General features: G+C 37.8%; 1 protein-coding gene across 1 annotated transcript in view; it reads right to left on the bottom strand.

The window, feature by feature from the left end:
* The window catches only part of ZNF277 (zinc finger protein 277), a 138,109-nt gene that overhangs the window by 26,068 nt on the left and 97,630 nt on the right, over nt 1-14,411 (bottom strand). The window lies entirely within an intron of this gene.

The raw sequence follows: 14,411 nt of genomic DNA, 5'->3' as shown, positions 1-14,411 counted from the left end.
TCGTGCAGGTTTGTTACATAGGTATACATGTGCCATGGTGGTTTGCTGTACCCATCAACCCATCATCTACATTAGGTATTTCTCCTAATGCTATCCCTTCCATAGCCCCTCAACCCCTGATAGGCCTTGGTGTATGATGTTCCCCTCCCTGTGCCCATGTGTTCTCATTATTCAACTCCTACTTATGAGTGAGAACATGTGGTGTTTGGTTTTCTGTTCCTGTGTTAGTTTGCTGAGAATGATGGTTTCCAGCTTCATCCATGTCCTTGCAAGGCACATGAACTCATCCTTTTTTATGACTGCATAGTATTCCAGGGTGTATATGTGCCACCTTTTCTTTATCCAGTCTATCACTGATGGGCATTTGGTTTGGTTCCAGGTCTTTGCTGCTGTAAATGGTGCTGCAATAAATATATGTGTGCATGTGTCTTTATAGTAGAATGATTTATAATCCTTTGGGTATATACCCAGTAATGGGATTGCTGGGTCAAATGGTATTTCTGGTTCTAGATCCTTGAGGAATTGCCACACTGTCTTCCACAATGGTTGAACTAATTTATACTTCCACCAACAGTGTAAAGGCATAAAAACCCTAGAAGAAAACCTAGGCAATACCATACAGGACATAGGCATGGGCAAAGACTTCATGACTAAAACACCAAAAGCAATGGCAACAAAAGCCAAAATTGACAAATGGGATCTAATTAAACTAAAGAGCTTCTACAAGCAAAAGAAACCATCATCAGAATGAACAGGCAACATACAGAATGGGATAAAATTTTTGCAATCTAGCCATCTGACAAAGGGCTAATATCCAGAATCTATAAGGAACTTAAACAAATTTACAAGATAAAAACGAACAACCCCATCAAAAAGTGGGCAAAGGATATGAACAGACACTTCTCAAAAGAGGACATTTATACAGCCAAGAAATATATGAAAAAACCAAACAACCCCATCAAAAAGTGAGCGAAGGATATGAACAGACACTTCTTAAGATGATTTTTCCAGTATTCCCCATTAATATATTCTATTTCTACTAACTACATCTAGACTTTCTACTCTAGTAAGATTTTCTTTCTGACCAATATTGTGTAGAACTGGTTTTTTACAACAAGACAGCTGAAAGGGATCTCATGAAACTATCTACTGACTCCCTATAAGAGATGTTAGGGGATTTGTTTAAAGCTACATAGCTACTTGGTGCCATATTTGGTGCTATTTTCATGATACCACATTTACTTTTTCCTCAGAAGGTACCCACTGTAGCATTTGTAGATACAGAGCTTAGAACAATGACCTTTTTATTTAGTGAACAAACAGCTTCCGAAGCTAGGGGACAGTGATCTGGAGAGGTAGGGCAGCATTAAAATCTTTCTTACAAAATACCCACATGGAAGCCTCATTGAGATGAGTTCAATATCAATAAGCTGCTCAGCATTTGGGGCTTAGAACACTCTAAAGTAACAGAATAGATAATATATGCAAATATAATTATTCCTTATTTCTAGTTTAATTAGAAAAAGAGGAATTCTAGGATTTCTAGGTGACAGACATTTTAATTTGATATTTGAAGTTGGTTAAGCTTTGCACAAGATAGTTTCTAAGATAATTCTCATGTTTTTTCTGCATTCCAAATTCAAGACACAATTGAACCTGTTCTATATGACACAGGGTCTTTGCTGTGAACAATTACTACCATACTGTACTGTAATGCAAAAGTATTATATTTTCAGGATCACTTTGCAAATTACTCTAAATTGTTGTGCTCTTTTGCTTTAATTTTATTCTCTTTCTTTTATGGCCATCTATGTTTGTCTCCATTCACTGAAGCTTTTTCACCCCTGTTAGTGGGTCTACTTCTATATCCACCAACTGGCTCCCCCATCTATACCTCCTCGCCATTAACTATCCTCTGTTTAGACCTTCTGTTCTTCCTTTTAACCTAGAACAAAACTATAGGGACTCAGGGACTCCCAAAACTCAGCTAAGGAAAAACAGATAATCAAATTCTAACAATAAAATTAACTCAAATATGTTTGGTACCTAAGAAATATGTAGCTTCCAATATCTTCCCGCTTCAGGGCAGTTATTTTCATCTGGTAGGGTTTGTCTCTCATTATCGAGCTCTCTACAATTTGGATCTACTGAGCTTATCAGATACCAGATGGATGGATTTATAGGAAAGACTTTCCCTGTATATATATTGCCTAGAGGGATGGAAGACAAAATTGACTGTAAATGCATCTTTAAAAAATTAGTCTGGAAATATGTAATGACATTATCTGGAAATAAAACTAAAACTGGTAATCAATAACATCTTTAGTAACACCTTGACGGAGCCTTGTTTTTCTATTGAATAAAATCCACAATATTTAGCATGGCATTCACAATACTCTGTACCTGATTCCAACCTAGGTTTTTTTGTTTTTGTTTTTTGAGACAGGGTCTCGCTCTGTCACCCAGGCTGGAGTGCAGTGGCATGATCATGGCTCACTGCAGCCTGGACTTCCTGGGCTCAAGTGATCTTCCCACCTCAGCATCCCGAGTAGCTGGGACTACAGGTGCACACAACTATGCCCGGTTAACTTTCTGTATTTTTTTTGTAGAGATAGAGTTTCTCCACCTTGCCCACGCTAGCGTCGAACTCCTACGGTCAAGTGATTCTCCTCCCTCAGCCTCCCAAAGTGCTGGGCTTTATAGGTGGGAGCCTCTGTGCCTGGCCTCTAACCTAGGTTTTTAAAAGTCTTCTCTCACATTTCTTCCCCATACAACCCTACATTATAGGGAAAAGCAAGAACACATGTCATTATTTACTTATGTATTATTCTCAGTAGCAGTTCTCAACTACCTACTATGATTTCTGAAGCCACTCAATGGCCTGGAGTAATCGTTCCCTCTTTTGCCCATCTTTGCCTATTCAAGGGTCAGTTCAAATGCTATATCTTTGTGGTGAGTGGAAAGAACAATGGCCTGACATTTAGGAGTTCTGTAGTCTTGTCTGTTTTTGTGTCAAAGTAGCTCTTAATGTGGCCTTGGGCATACCACTTCTCTAGGACTCAGTTTCAGCTGATCTCTAAATTGCCTGTGAAACATTCTACAAATCATTAAAGTGACTTTCCCAGACCGTTTTTGTATTAGAAATGATACTTCCTTTTTTTGCCACAGTTTTAGAGCATTCAGTAGGCATCTACATTGCTTGGTCTTCAGGAAAACTGTGTCCCAACCATCTCTACTTATAGAAAATGAGCTCCTCTATGCCATATGCACACAATTTCGTATAGTAGATTCTCAATAAATACATGATGACTACATTTATACCCGAGGTGCAACAACATACACACTACAAATGTATGTGCTCTACTGAAAATCAAAATGACTTTCTCAAAGGAAAGGGGTCTATAACACACTTGATTATCCCTTACTGACATATGGTTGGCACTTACTATTTAGTTTTATAAAGTAAAATGAAGAGCTTCCCACAGCAACAGTAAGTTGATAATTTGTTTAAAGAGAATGGTCTACTACATATGTCAACTATTCCAAGAAATTTATCATTGACTATGATTTTTAAAAATCCTAAAGTTTTCTTTTAAACTTACAACAGACAATTTTTACAAAATATATACAGAGATACATAGAATTTTACTTGCTATAGGACTAGAGACTTGGGGATAGGTTTTTACTTTTAAAAAATCGTTTTTACTTTTAATACTACAAACACAGCCTGGGCAACATAGAAAGACCCCCATCTTTACTAAAAATAAAACAATTGGCCAGGCATGGTGGTGCCTGCCTGTAGTCCAGCTATCCAGGAGGCTGAGGTAGGATGACTGCTTGAGCCCAGAAGCTTGAGGCTTCAGTGAGCTGTGATCATACCACTGCACTCCAGCCTGGGCAAGAGGCCTGGGCCCTGCGTGGAAAAAAAAAATATTAAAAACATACTTTTTAAGGGCACAAATACAGTTTGTTACTAACATGACATTTTGAGCAAAATAGAAGATGCAAGTCATAGGGAAATGAACTAGAGTGATAATTATAAAGCCCAACAGCTAAGGAAAATGAAGTACATTGGTGTAGAACACAATTACTTTTGTTTCATTTTTAAAAAAATATTAAGAATTAAAATAATGATATCAAGGTTTTCCTCATTTCCACTCTAATAAAGTTTAGTCTACAAAGTGCTTTCGCCTTATAAATTTCTTAAAATAACACCAAAGATATAATATATACTTTTGACCATTTTTCACTTACACATAAAATATGAAAATAGAAAATATTTTAAACATGCAACTATTATGTCTGGAACAGTTTTCATTATTGCATTGTAATCAATTCAATAAATTAAGGAGAAAAAAGCTCTCCTTTATTTGTTGAAATTGGCTTTGCTGACATAGCTATGTCATGTCATTCTAAATGAATTAGTAAACCAGGAAGCTAAATAAGACAGGTAGCTATCCCTAAACTTTGCTACTCTTCTATTTTTTAAAAATTTTTTATTATGAAACATTTCACCAATGAACAGGACAATTAACATTCCTATACTCAATATTTACATTCAGTAACTCTGAACATTTTGCCTGTTTCTTTCTCTCTCTTCACATGCACATGTACATTTGTATGTTATATACTTTGTTTTGGCTGCACTATTTGAAAATAAGTTGCAGATACGATGATACTTTACTCTTAAATACTTCAGCATGCCTCTCCTAAGAGTAAGGACATTTGCCTATGTATAACCACAAAACCATTATCATCACAAGTAAGAAAATCAACAGTAATTTTAAAATAGCTGGAAGTATCCAGATAATACTTAGATTTCTTCAATTACCCCAAGAATGTCTTTTAATGTTTCTCCCTAACCTCTACTCAAGACCACCCTAGGTTCACACATTTCATTTGGTTGTTAGGTACTCTACCTCTAAATCTTAAATTACAAAATAATCCATCTGCCTAGGAATCAGGCTCTGATGCATAGAAAATTTTTTTTTCCAAACTAATAGTCTTCCAAAGTATATGAACGACTCATAGGAAAACCTTGTTAATGTTATTATCTCTATGTAATCAACTCAAAATGTATTCTACCAGATAAGCAGCTCACTGATGGCAGAACTGTTTTATTCATCTTTGTAATCTCCTCTGTGCATTATAGACAGGGTGCACAATAACTGTTGAATGGAGTTGCTGTGTTTCCCATGGCTTCTATTTCTTCAAAACTTCGAGTGGTTAAAAGGAGTCTAGGTAGAAGACAGTCACATTATCACTATGCCCTAGCACCTTTCATCCTATTGCTGTTACCTTACTAGGATGTGAGAAAACAAGACAGTTTTAAATTCTGTGCATCGTTCTTCTGTGGTAAACATACTGACAACTACTGATCAGGCAAAAAACTGAGTAGAAGCTACTTGCGCAATGAAGAAAATTATTTTTTTTCTATTTCCTTCTCTCCTTCTTCCCTTCCTCCTTTTCTCCCTTTTTTTTTTCTTTCCCTTACTTTTTCTTTCCTTCATAAAGCTTAGCATCAGATAGAATTAGCTGTGGCATATGTTTGAAGTCACTTATGAATAAAAAAAATCAGGAGACACTCCATAAAAAGCACCACAAAGATGTGCAAATCGAAGATGTGCCCATCTACTTTGTGGTTTTATGTTTTCCAAAAAAAAATTCATGCTGGGCTATATATCAGGTTTTATTCATTTAGGTTTATTCTGGGCTATATACTAGGAAAAGGGAGATGAAGAGCATGGTGCAAATGTTATATGTTAGAGCCTCTCAAAGAAGCTGATAAAAATCAGATAAAATTTTCATTACAAATATGCTTAGATAAAACCATAGTAGTAAGAATATAAGCAACTTATGTGCTAGGCAAAGAGTCATAATAACAAGCTATATATGTTTTTCTAATTAGTGTAAAATGTCAAGTGTGACAGCAAAGGGGTCAATGCCAAGTCTTTCATCTTTATTCATAAACTAAAAGCAGAGAAAACATTAATAAAACAGCAGATATAGCAGATGGTACTCAACATAGTCACAGGGGATTGACATGTAGGTAGAAAATGAAAATGTGAGTTAGTTTGAAAATTATAAAAACCAGTCAATTTATGAAAGAGCAATTTAAAAAATGTTTATTTAGGTAAGAATTTATACACAGCAAAGTAAAAAACTGATGCTTAAAGTGACAAATCCAATGGAAATAACCTGCATTAACACACGAAAGTAAAACCAAGACTGATGTTATCAGTTATGGCTATCAAAAACATTTTATAGATACTGACAAGTAATTGATCTAAAATAGTTTCTTGGCTAAATGGATATATGAGTGGCTATGAGAGAAAAAGGCACACTCCTCAGGTTCCTTCCCAAACCAGCTTAAAGGCAGCAGCCTGGCAGAACCAGCTAGACAGTCTCAGCCTAGGGGTCCAGTGGCACTCCTCCAATACAGAACACAACAAATCTCCCCATGAAAACTATAGTAGTGGCCCAAAGGCTCCATGGCAAGGCAGCAGAATTTCCTATTTCTCCTGCTTTTTATTTTAAGAAGAATGGATTAACTCTGAGGTATATGGGATTATTTCACTTACACCTCCACTTTGTTTTAATAAATGTTTCACGCTGCTACAGAACAAAACAGAAATTGGAATAAAAGAAGAAAGAAAAAAATACGGTGGGCATCTCAATTGCAAACAAAAAATAAAATACACACACACACACACACACACACTCAAACCTAACCTAAAGGTAGGTCCTAAAGTGGCTCTCAGCTTTGGCAGACAAGGGAAACACACCAGATAAAGGGTTTGTGTGGAGAATTTGGATGGCCTTTGTTGTCTGTTCCTAAGAGGTAACTTATTAATCCTTAGAATTTCCTGAGTGACTGCAGGGTCTGTATTCATGGTGGGCCCTTTGACCACACCGGATAGTTTATATAAATGACATAACTCAGGATGGAAACTGGCCATGCCAGAAAGACCAACCATGTGATTAGTGGGTTGGGCTCTGAGCCACATAAGATCAGCCTCATCTCCTGGAAAGGGAGGGGAGCTGGAGATCTAGCTCAACCATGTGACCAATGATTTAATCAATTACACCTACTCAATGAAGCCACAATAAAAACTCTGGACACCAAAGCTCCAGTAAACTTTCTTGGTTGGGATTACTCTGGGTATTGTTACATACTGATGTGCCAGGAGGACAATGCATTCCTAGGAATGATGGCAGCTTTGCATTTGGGAATCTCCCAGATCTCACCCTATGCGTCTCTCTGTTTGACTTGTTCTGATTTGTATCCTATTGCTATGACTGAACTGTAATCACAAGTATAGTGCTTTTCTGAGTTCTGTGAGTCATTATAGCAGACTATTGAACCTGACAGAGTAGTGGGGACCTCTGAATTTGTAGCCAGATGGTCAGAAGTAAAAGTATCCTGAGAAACCCCCAATTTGTGGCTGGTGTTTGAAGTGAGGATAGTCTGTGGAGGGCTGTGCCCTTAACTTGTGAAGTCTGGCCTGTCTAGGTAACTAGTGTCAGAGTCATTGTGGGTACATAATAAGTGTATGTATCGTGGACAATATACTCAGGATTAATAGAAAAAACAACATAGGGCTATTTCCAATATCAAGCCTAAAAAAAGCTAACTCTCATTACAAAGCACACCCTCAAACTCAGTGAAAACAGTACAGAGGGGTGGGGTATGGGTTGTCATGATGCAGTATAGACACTTGTTGTGTCCTGACTGTTTAAGACTATACAGAGAAATTTCATAATTATGGGGTTTCACCCCATAATTAAATTTCATAATTATGAAATTTCTCTGTATAGTCTTAAACTGTTAGTCTCCAGTCTTCCTCAATTGTCCCTGAGCACAGTTTTTGTAAGTATTGGTTGGTTATAATCTCGAATCTGTCTTTCTTCCAGTCAGTATCTGGAATGTTGCTTTCATAGACTCTTACATGGATACAGGGGCACAAGCTTCAGGAGATCATCAGGAGGAGATATTTGGGTTGACTCTTATAAAAACTGCATAGTCAGTGATGGGGTTCAGAACATGTCACCCCAAAATATGGCACCTTGGAATAGCAGAAGCAGGAAGCTCACTTTTACCTCCTCCTTCCCCTTTCCCCCTAAAGTAGATCATAAAGCCTTCATTCAAAAGGTACCCTCTCTTATACCTGAGGGAAAGGAACAACATCCTTCTCTCTGAAGACACAAGGATAAAGAGAAGAATCTGAACAAATAGGTTTTGCTAAGTCCTCTCCAGTTTCTTACCAGATCATATCCCCCTTGTCTAATCATACTTCCCCACAATGATCCACTTCTTCATCAAATTTAGCATAAAAATGCACAGATTTCCATTTCTTTGGGTCTTCATTTCCTTATGAAGGCTCTCGAGTCAAGTAAAACATACTAAATACATTTGTATGCTTTTCCTTTGTTAATATGTCTTTTGTTTTACAGGTCTCAGCCATGAAACTAGAGGTGAGTGAGAGAAAACATCTTTCCTCTTCTACATCCTAAGCACAGACTAGAACTTGCATGAAAAGTCATTTAACTGTTACTCAAAAATCACTGAAGAGAATAGCCACACACTAGACCACAGTCCACTAATCCTCATCCACCCTCCTAACACCAACTACTGGCTTCCAAAGTTGTACCTTTTACATATCATGATCATAATTTTTCAATTTTTTTTTTTTTTAAGACACAGTCTTGCTCTGTTGTCCAGGCTGGAGTACAGTGATGCGATCTTGACTCACTGCAGCCTCCACGTCCTGGGTTCAAGTGGTTCTCGTGCTTCAGTCTCCCAAGTATCTGGGATTACAGGCATGTGCCATGACACCTGGCTAATTTTTAAATTTCTTTAGTAGAGAAGTGGTTTCGCTATGTTGGTCAGGCTGGTCTCCAACTCCTGGCCTCAAGTGATCCGCCCGCCTCACCTCCCAAAGTGCTGGGATTACAGGAGTGAGCCACCACATCCAGCCATAGTCACAATTTTTAACAGATTAAATTTTAAGTTAAGTGTTACCAGATGCCTAGCCCTTATTGGGTGGGTATCAGAAAACTATCCAAAGAACATCTGGCAGTGAGTGACATAATTTGCTGGCATATACTCCAAAGACAAACTTCTGGCAAAATGGATATGAAGATAACCAAATATAGCAATTTATTGATATAATAATTGATAGGTAAGTCAACACCAAGATTAAATACCAAGCCATATTAACAGGTTTTAGAATTTATGACAACTAGCTGACAGGGTCAATAGTTTCTTGAAGCTATAACTCATTTAGTAGACAAATACATATATATGTATTTGGACATATGTATACATACTAAATACATACATATGTATGTATTTATCTTTTAGAACTCTATAAAAGGAAAAAGAAAGCATCTATCTCAGTGCTTAACCACTAAGATACTAATTAAAATCAAGCAGGGGGAGGAGGAGTTCAATTTCTGCTTAGGAAATAGATACAAGAGAACATCCTATCAATGAGAAAAAGCTTAATAATCAAAAAAATTCATTTGGGAGGCTGAGGCGGGTGGATCACTTGAGGTCAGGAGTTGGAGACCAGCCTGGCCAACATAGTGAAACCCCATCTCTATTAAAAATACAAAAAAATTAGCCAGGCGTGGTGGTGCGCACCTGTAATCCCAGGTACTCGGTAGACTGAGGCAGGAGAATCCCTTGAACCCAGGAGGCGGAGGTTGCAGTAAGCCAAGATCACGCCACTGCACTCCAGCCTGGTGACAGAGTGAGACTGTCTCAATAAATACATAAATAAATAAATAAATAAATTCATAACTTATTTTGAGTCTGAAGAGCTGAAGTCACAAGGCAACTAGACAAATTGACTTCTAACAGACAGCCTCTCTGAAGAGAGCCGTGAACGCATGAACTACTCCTTTCACCTTTGGCAGAGCATGGGAGGAAAAGGGAAGTAGGAAGACAAAAGCTTGTATTTTAAATAATTCTTAAAGGCAAAATCCCTGGGAGTCCTAGACACAAAGGGTCCAACTCCCCCCATGGGCTTCCTCCAAGTTCTCAGGAGAAAGACTAGGAATAGGGCAAAGAGACATGAACAAAAGCCCTTTGATGGTGAACAGGCACACACCTCAGCTTGCTTCTGGGGATCATTCTTTAGCACACAAGCAAAGGCTATAAGCTGCTGGGAGAAGGACCCAAATCCTGCACTGCAAAGTAGATGTTGGCTACTGCTGGGGATGGGGTAAAAAATGTTGAGAAATAATATAATTATTCCTGAGTTTTTCTTCTCGATGGTATCTGAATGTGTATTAGCGTTCTGGGGTATAAGAGCTGGATGTAAGGACAGGCCTGAGAGAATCTAACATGCAGTCTGTCCAGCAAGTTCTGCAATGCACTTTCCTTAGAACATTCAAAAAAAAAAGTTAAAGGCATTTATTTGGTGTTAAAATATTTAAATAGTAAAAAATTAAATATTCAAAATACTTAAAATTTATGAAAATGAAGGTCTTTTCTTTTAAAAGACAGGGTAGGTCAGGTCTGGAAACAACCTGATAGAAAGGTGGCTGGAAAAGAAGGTAGATGAGGAGACCTACAGTACCACCCCTTGGTCATTGTGCTCCTTTGTCTAGGGACCAGTAAAGATCTAGAGTGCGTTCCCTTTTTGCTCACACGCTGCGATTATAAAAGAGCCTCTCTAGAAAAGGGAAAAAAACATGAACATTGGCTGGGGGCGGTGGCTCACGCCTATAATCCCAGCACTTTGGGAGGCTGAGGCAGGTGGATCACCTGAGGTCAGGAGTTCAAGACAAGCCTGGCCAACATGGTGAAACCCTATCTCTACTAAAAATATAAAAATTAGCTGGATGTGGTGGTGCATGCCTGTAACCCCCCGCTACTCAGGAGGCTAAGGCAGGAGAATCACTTGAACTTGGAAGGCGGAGGCTGCAGTGAGCCGAAATCATGCCACTGCATTCCAGCCCAGGCAACAGAGTGAGACTCCATCTCAAAACAAAACAAAACAAAACAAAAATACATGAACATGCAGAAATACCAGAGGAGAGAAAATCTTAAAGAGCAAGCAGTTCTAAAACAGTTTAGAATTTAGGATTAAAGTTTTCAGCCATTAATTAAAGTTCAGGATAGAAAAGAAATAGTACATAGTCAACAAAATGGAAACTTGAAAGTAATAAAAGTTAAAATTCTCATTAATCAGATGCAGAAAAAGGTCTGTCCTATTGTTACAAAGGTGTCACAAAGTACTAGCTTTCTTTTGAAGTGACTTATTTACAATACCAGGACCCAGACTGCAGGTCAAATGGCAGAGGTCCCTAATACATACAGAATGCTGATGAGCCTCTTCTCTTGAAGAGTGTGAGCACTCAGAGTCTGTTAGTACAAGCACTGCAGACACAGGACAGGCATTCCTTTGAGGACTGACATCAAGGCATGGAGAGTGGTATATCAGTCATCAGTAATTAAAAAGAGGGACCAGGCTGAGGCAGGAGAATGGCGTGAACCCAAGAGGCAGAGCTTGCAGTGAGCCGAGATCATGCCACTGCACTCCAGCCTGGGTGACAGAGCGAGACTCCATCTCAGAAGACAAAAAAAGAAAAAAGAAAAAAAAAAAAGGGACCAGAGATGCTTCTTTACTATCTAGTACCTATATTCCGTCAGAGTAAATACATACAAAATATAAAGCAAAGAAGGTTTTTTGGTTTGTTTTTTGGTGAAAACAGTTGACTTGGATACTTCAATCAGTTAAAACAAATTTTATTCAGTAAAAACTTCCTAAAGGCTGATTAAAAGCTTAGTATTACATTGCGCACTGTAGTCTATGACTTCTATTTGGTCATAACCTCAAATTCAGAATAGGTTTAAATCTTTCCTACCCCCAAGAAAGGAATTTCCAACAAATTAAACAATCAGTATAACTTTTCAGTATCTACTTTCCAAAACATTGTAGCTGATAGCTAAAGTTAATCCTCCACAGAAGGCAATTTTTCCCAAATTATTTCAGCTATACAAATTACTCTATATGTCTTTAGCTTCCCAAAGTACTTCCAAAGCATTCATTTGCCTGTAGTACCATTCCAGAGGCTCGTCTTCTCTAAAAACTCTTCCCTTTCCCTTCAAAAAGGCCATGAGCTTATTATTATTATTATTTTTAAGGAATGGAGTCTGCTTTGTTGCCCAGGCTGGTCTCCTGAGTTCAAGTGATTCTCTCGCCTTGGCCTCCCAAAGTGCTGGGATTACAGGCATGAGTCACTGCGTCCGGCTCCTGAGATTCTAGAGAAGAGCATTCCAAGCAGAGCAAACAGCAAGTGCAAAGGCCTTAAAGCTGGAAACAGCTTGGTGTGTTTGAGGAACACAGACATAGCTCACTGGAGTACAGTGAGCACAGGAGAAAGTGGGTGAGAGAGATGTGGGAGAGTGGCTCAGAGAGGCATGTGCCAGATCCTTTGAGATCTTGGTAAAGAGTCTGAATTTTTATTCTAAATAAATTTGAAAGTATTGGATAATTTTAATTACTAGTTACATGATGTGAATAAGTGAACACTGTCTAAGTTACGGAAAGAGTTTTCAAATTGTTTCAGACTGAGGCTGGCTAAAGACCTAATACCATCTCCTCTTGTTCTGTCTGCCATTTCTTATCTTTTCTGACAGTAAGATGGCATTTTCATTTTAATCCCACTCAGTATTATGGTGAAATTATTTTTTTCTATCACATCTTTTATTCTATCTGATGTAACATTCAATATGAGGAAATTAAAAGTATAAAAAGTTCAGTAAATTTCCACTAACTTAAGGATTAAAAGACAAGTTTGGTTAATAAAGTAAAATGGAAACATGAATAAATCTTTTTGTACAGATAATGATGTGCAGCTTCAACAGCTTTCAGAATGGAGTCTGCCTACAACTGAGTAAAATATTTTGGAAGCCCTCACACCAAGGGTCAAATAAAAAGCTACTTTTTCCCACCCCCAAAATTCTTTTTTTAAGTGTCAAAAGGGTCACTGAATAGCATTGGGAATGACTGATCTGTTTGCCAGAGTCTGATCACTTGAGCATTTGAATTTATGTTAGCAATATACTCAAATCATGTATTAAATAATACTTAATATACTTAAACACACACCTCTGCATGTAGAAGGCAGGGATAATTGTACTAAAACAAAAATTATTAATGGCAAAATACAGTTTCTTTAAAAATAATCAATAAAATCCACCTTTCTCAGCATTTTATGAGAGATGATAGAAAGTTAACCTTGTGACATTAGAATCTTAATACATAAACGAGGAAAAGCCATCCATGTCAATGACTGAAATAAGACAGTGAAACATAAAATATAGAGAGAAATTTCTTAACTGGAAGATGATATACACCCCCAAATCCATGAGATTTGATCTGACTAATAGTTCACCTTCTTGAAAGATATCAGTACCTCCCACTGTTTCTGAATCTGCAATGATAAAGACAACAGCCATCTGCTTGCTATACAGCATAGAAATACAGTATTTTTCTCCTACTTTGAGTCTCACTGAGATAGCTTTTGAAGAGTGTCTTCAAAACAGGACAGAACATCTAAAAAAATGAACTAGGAGATTAAAAAATGAGATGAATTTAATCATTCACATGGAATATATCATCACAATGGAAAAAGGTAGACGTGCAAGATAAAATGAAAATGCAAGAGTTAAACACACAAGAAACTAGAAAAGCCAAATTCCTGTTTGTATTAAAGATGTAAGAGAATTTAGCTTAGGTGGGAAGACAAGGACTTCAAAAAATTCAATAGGTAGACATGGGAGATTACAAAATACCCATCTTTTAGATGAAAAAGGAAAAAGAAAGCTATCAGCATGGCATGACTCAGTATAGTATTACCAGCCTGAGGAAGTACTTCCTGTATGCTTTCCTGTATTTCCAAGGTCAGGTATAGTTTTAAAAGAAAATATAAGAAGCTTAGGCCCAAGGGAATAAGAAATTCCTACCTACTACTGAACTAAGATAATAGGAAATCAGATTTTATTTAAAAAATTACTTACAATGAAAACAGAATATTATTATTTATTTGTCCTGTTCAGCCATTTTCATTAATTCTAACAAATGTCAATTTAGAAAACGTCACATTTGGGTGGACACAGTGGCTCACACCTGTAATCCCAGCACTTTGGGAGGCCAAGGTGGGTGGGTCACCTGAGGTCAGGAGTTTGAGATCAGCCTGGTCAACATGGTAAAACACCGTCTCTACTAAAAATATAAAAATTAGATGGGTGTGGTGGCACACACTTGTGATCCCAGCTACTCCTCGGGAGGCTGAGGCATGAGAATTGCTTGAACCTGGGAGGTGGAGGTTGCAGTGAGCCAAGATTGTGCCACTGCACTCTAGCCTGGGTGACAGAGTGACACTGTCAAAAAAAA

The sequence above is a fragment of the Colobus angolensis genome, unplaced genomic scaffold (assembly GCF_000951035.1).
Source record: "Colobus angolensis palliatus isolate OR3802 unplaced genomic scaffold, Cang.pa_1.0 Scaffold403, whole genome shotgun sequence".
Lineage (NCBI taxonomy): Eukaryota > Metazoa > Chordata > Mammalia > Primates > Cercopithecidae > Colobus > Colobus angolensis.
The sequence above is the reverse complement of the archived record's forward strand: the minus strand, read 5'-3'. Positions and strand labels throughout refer to the sequence as shown.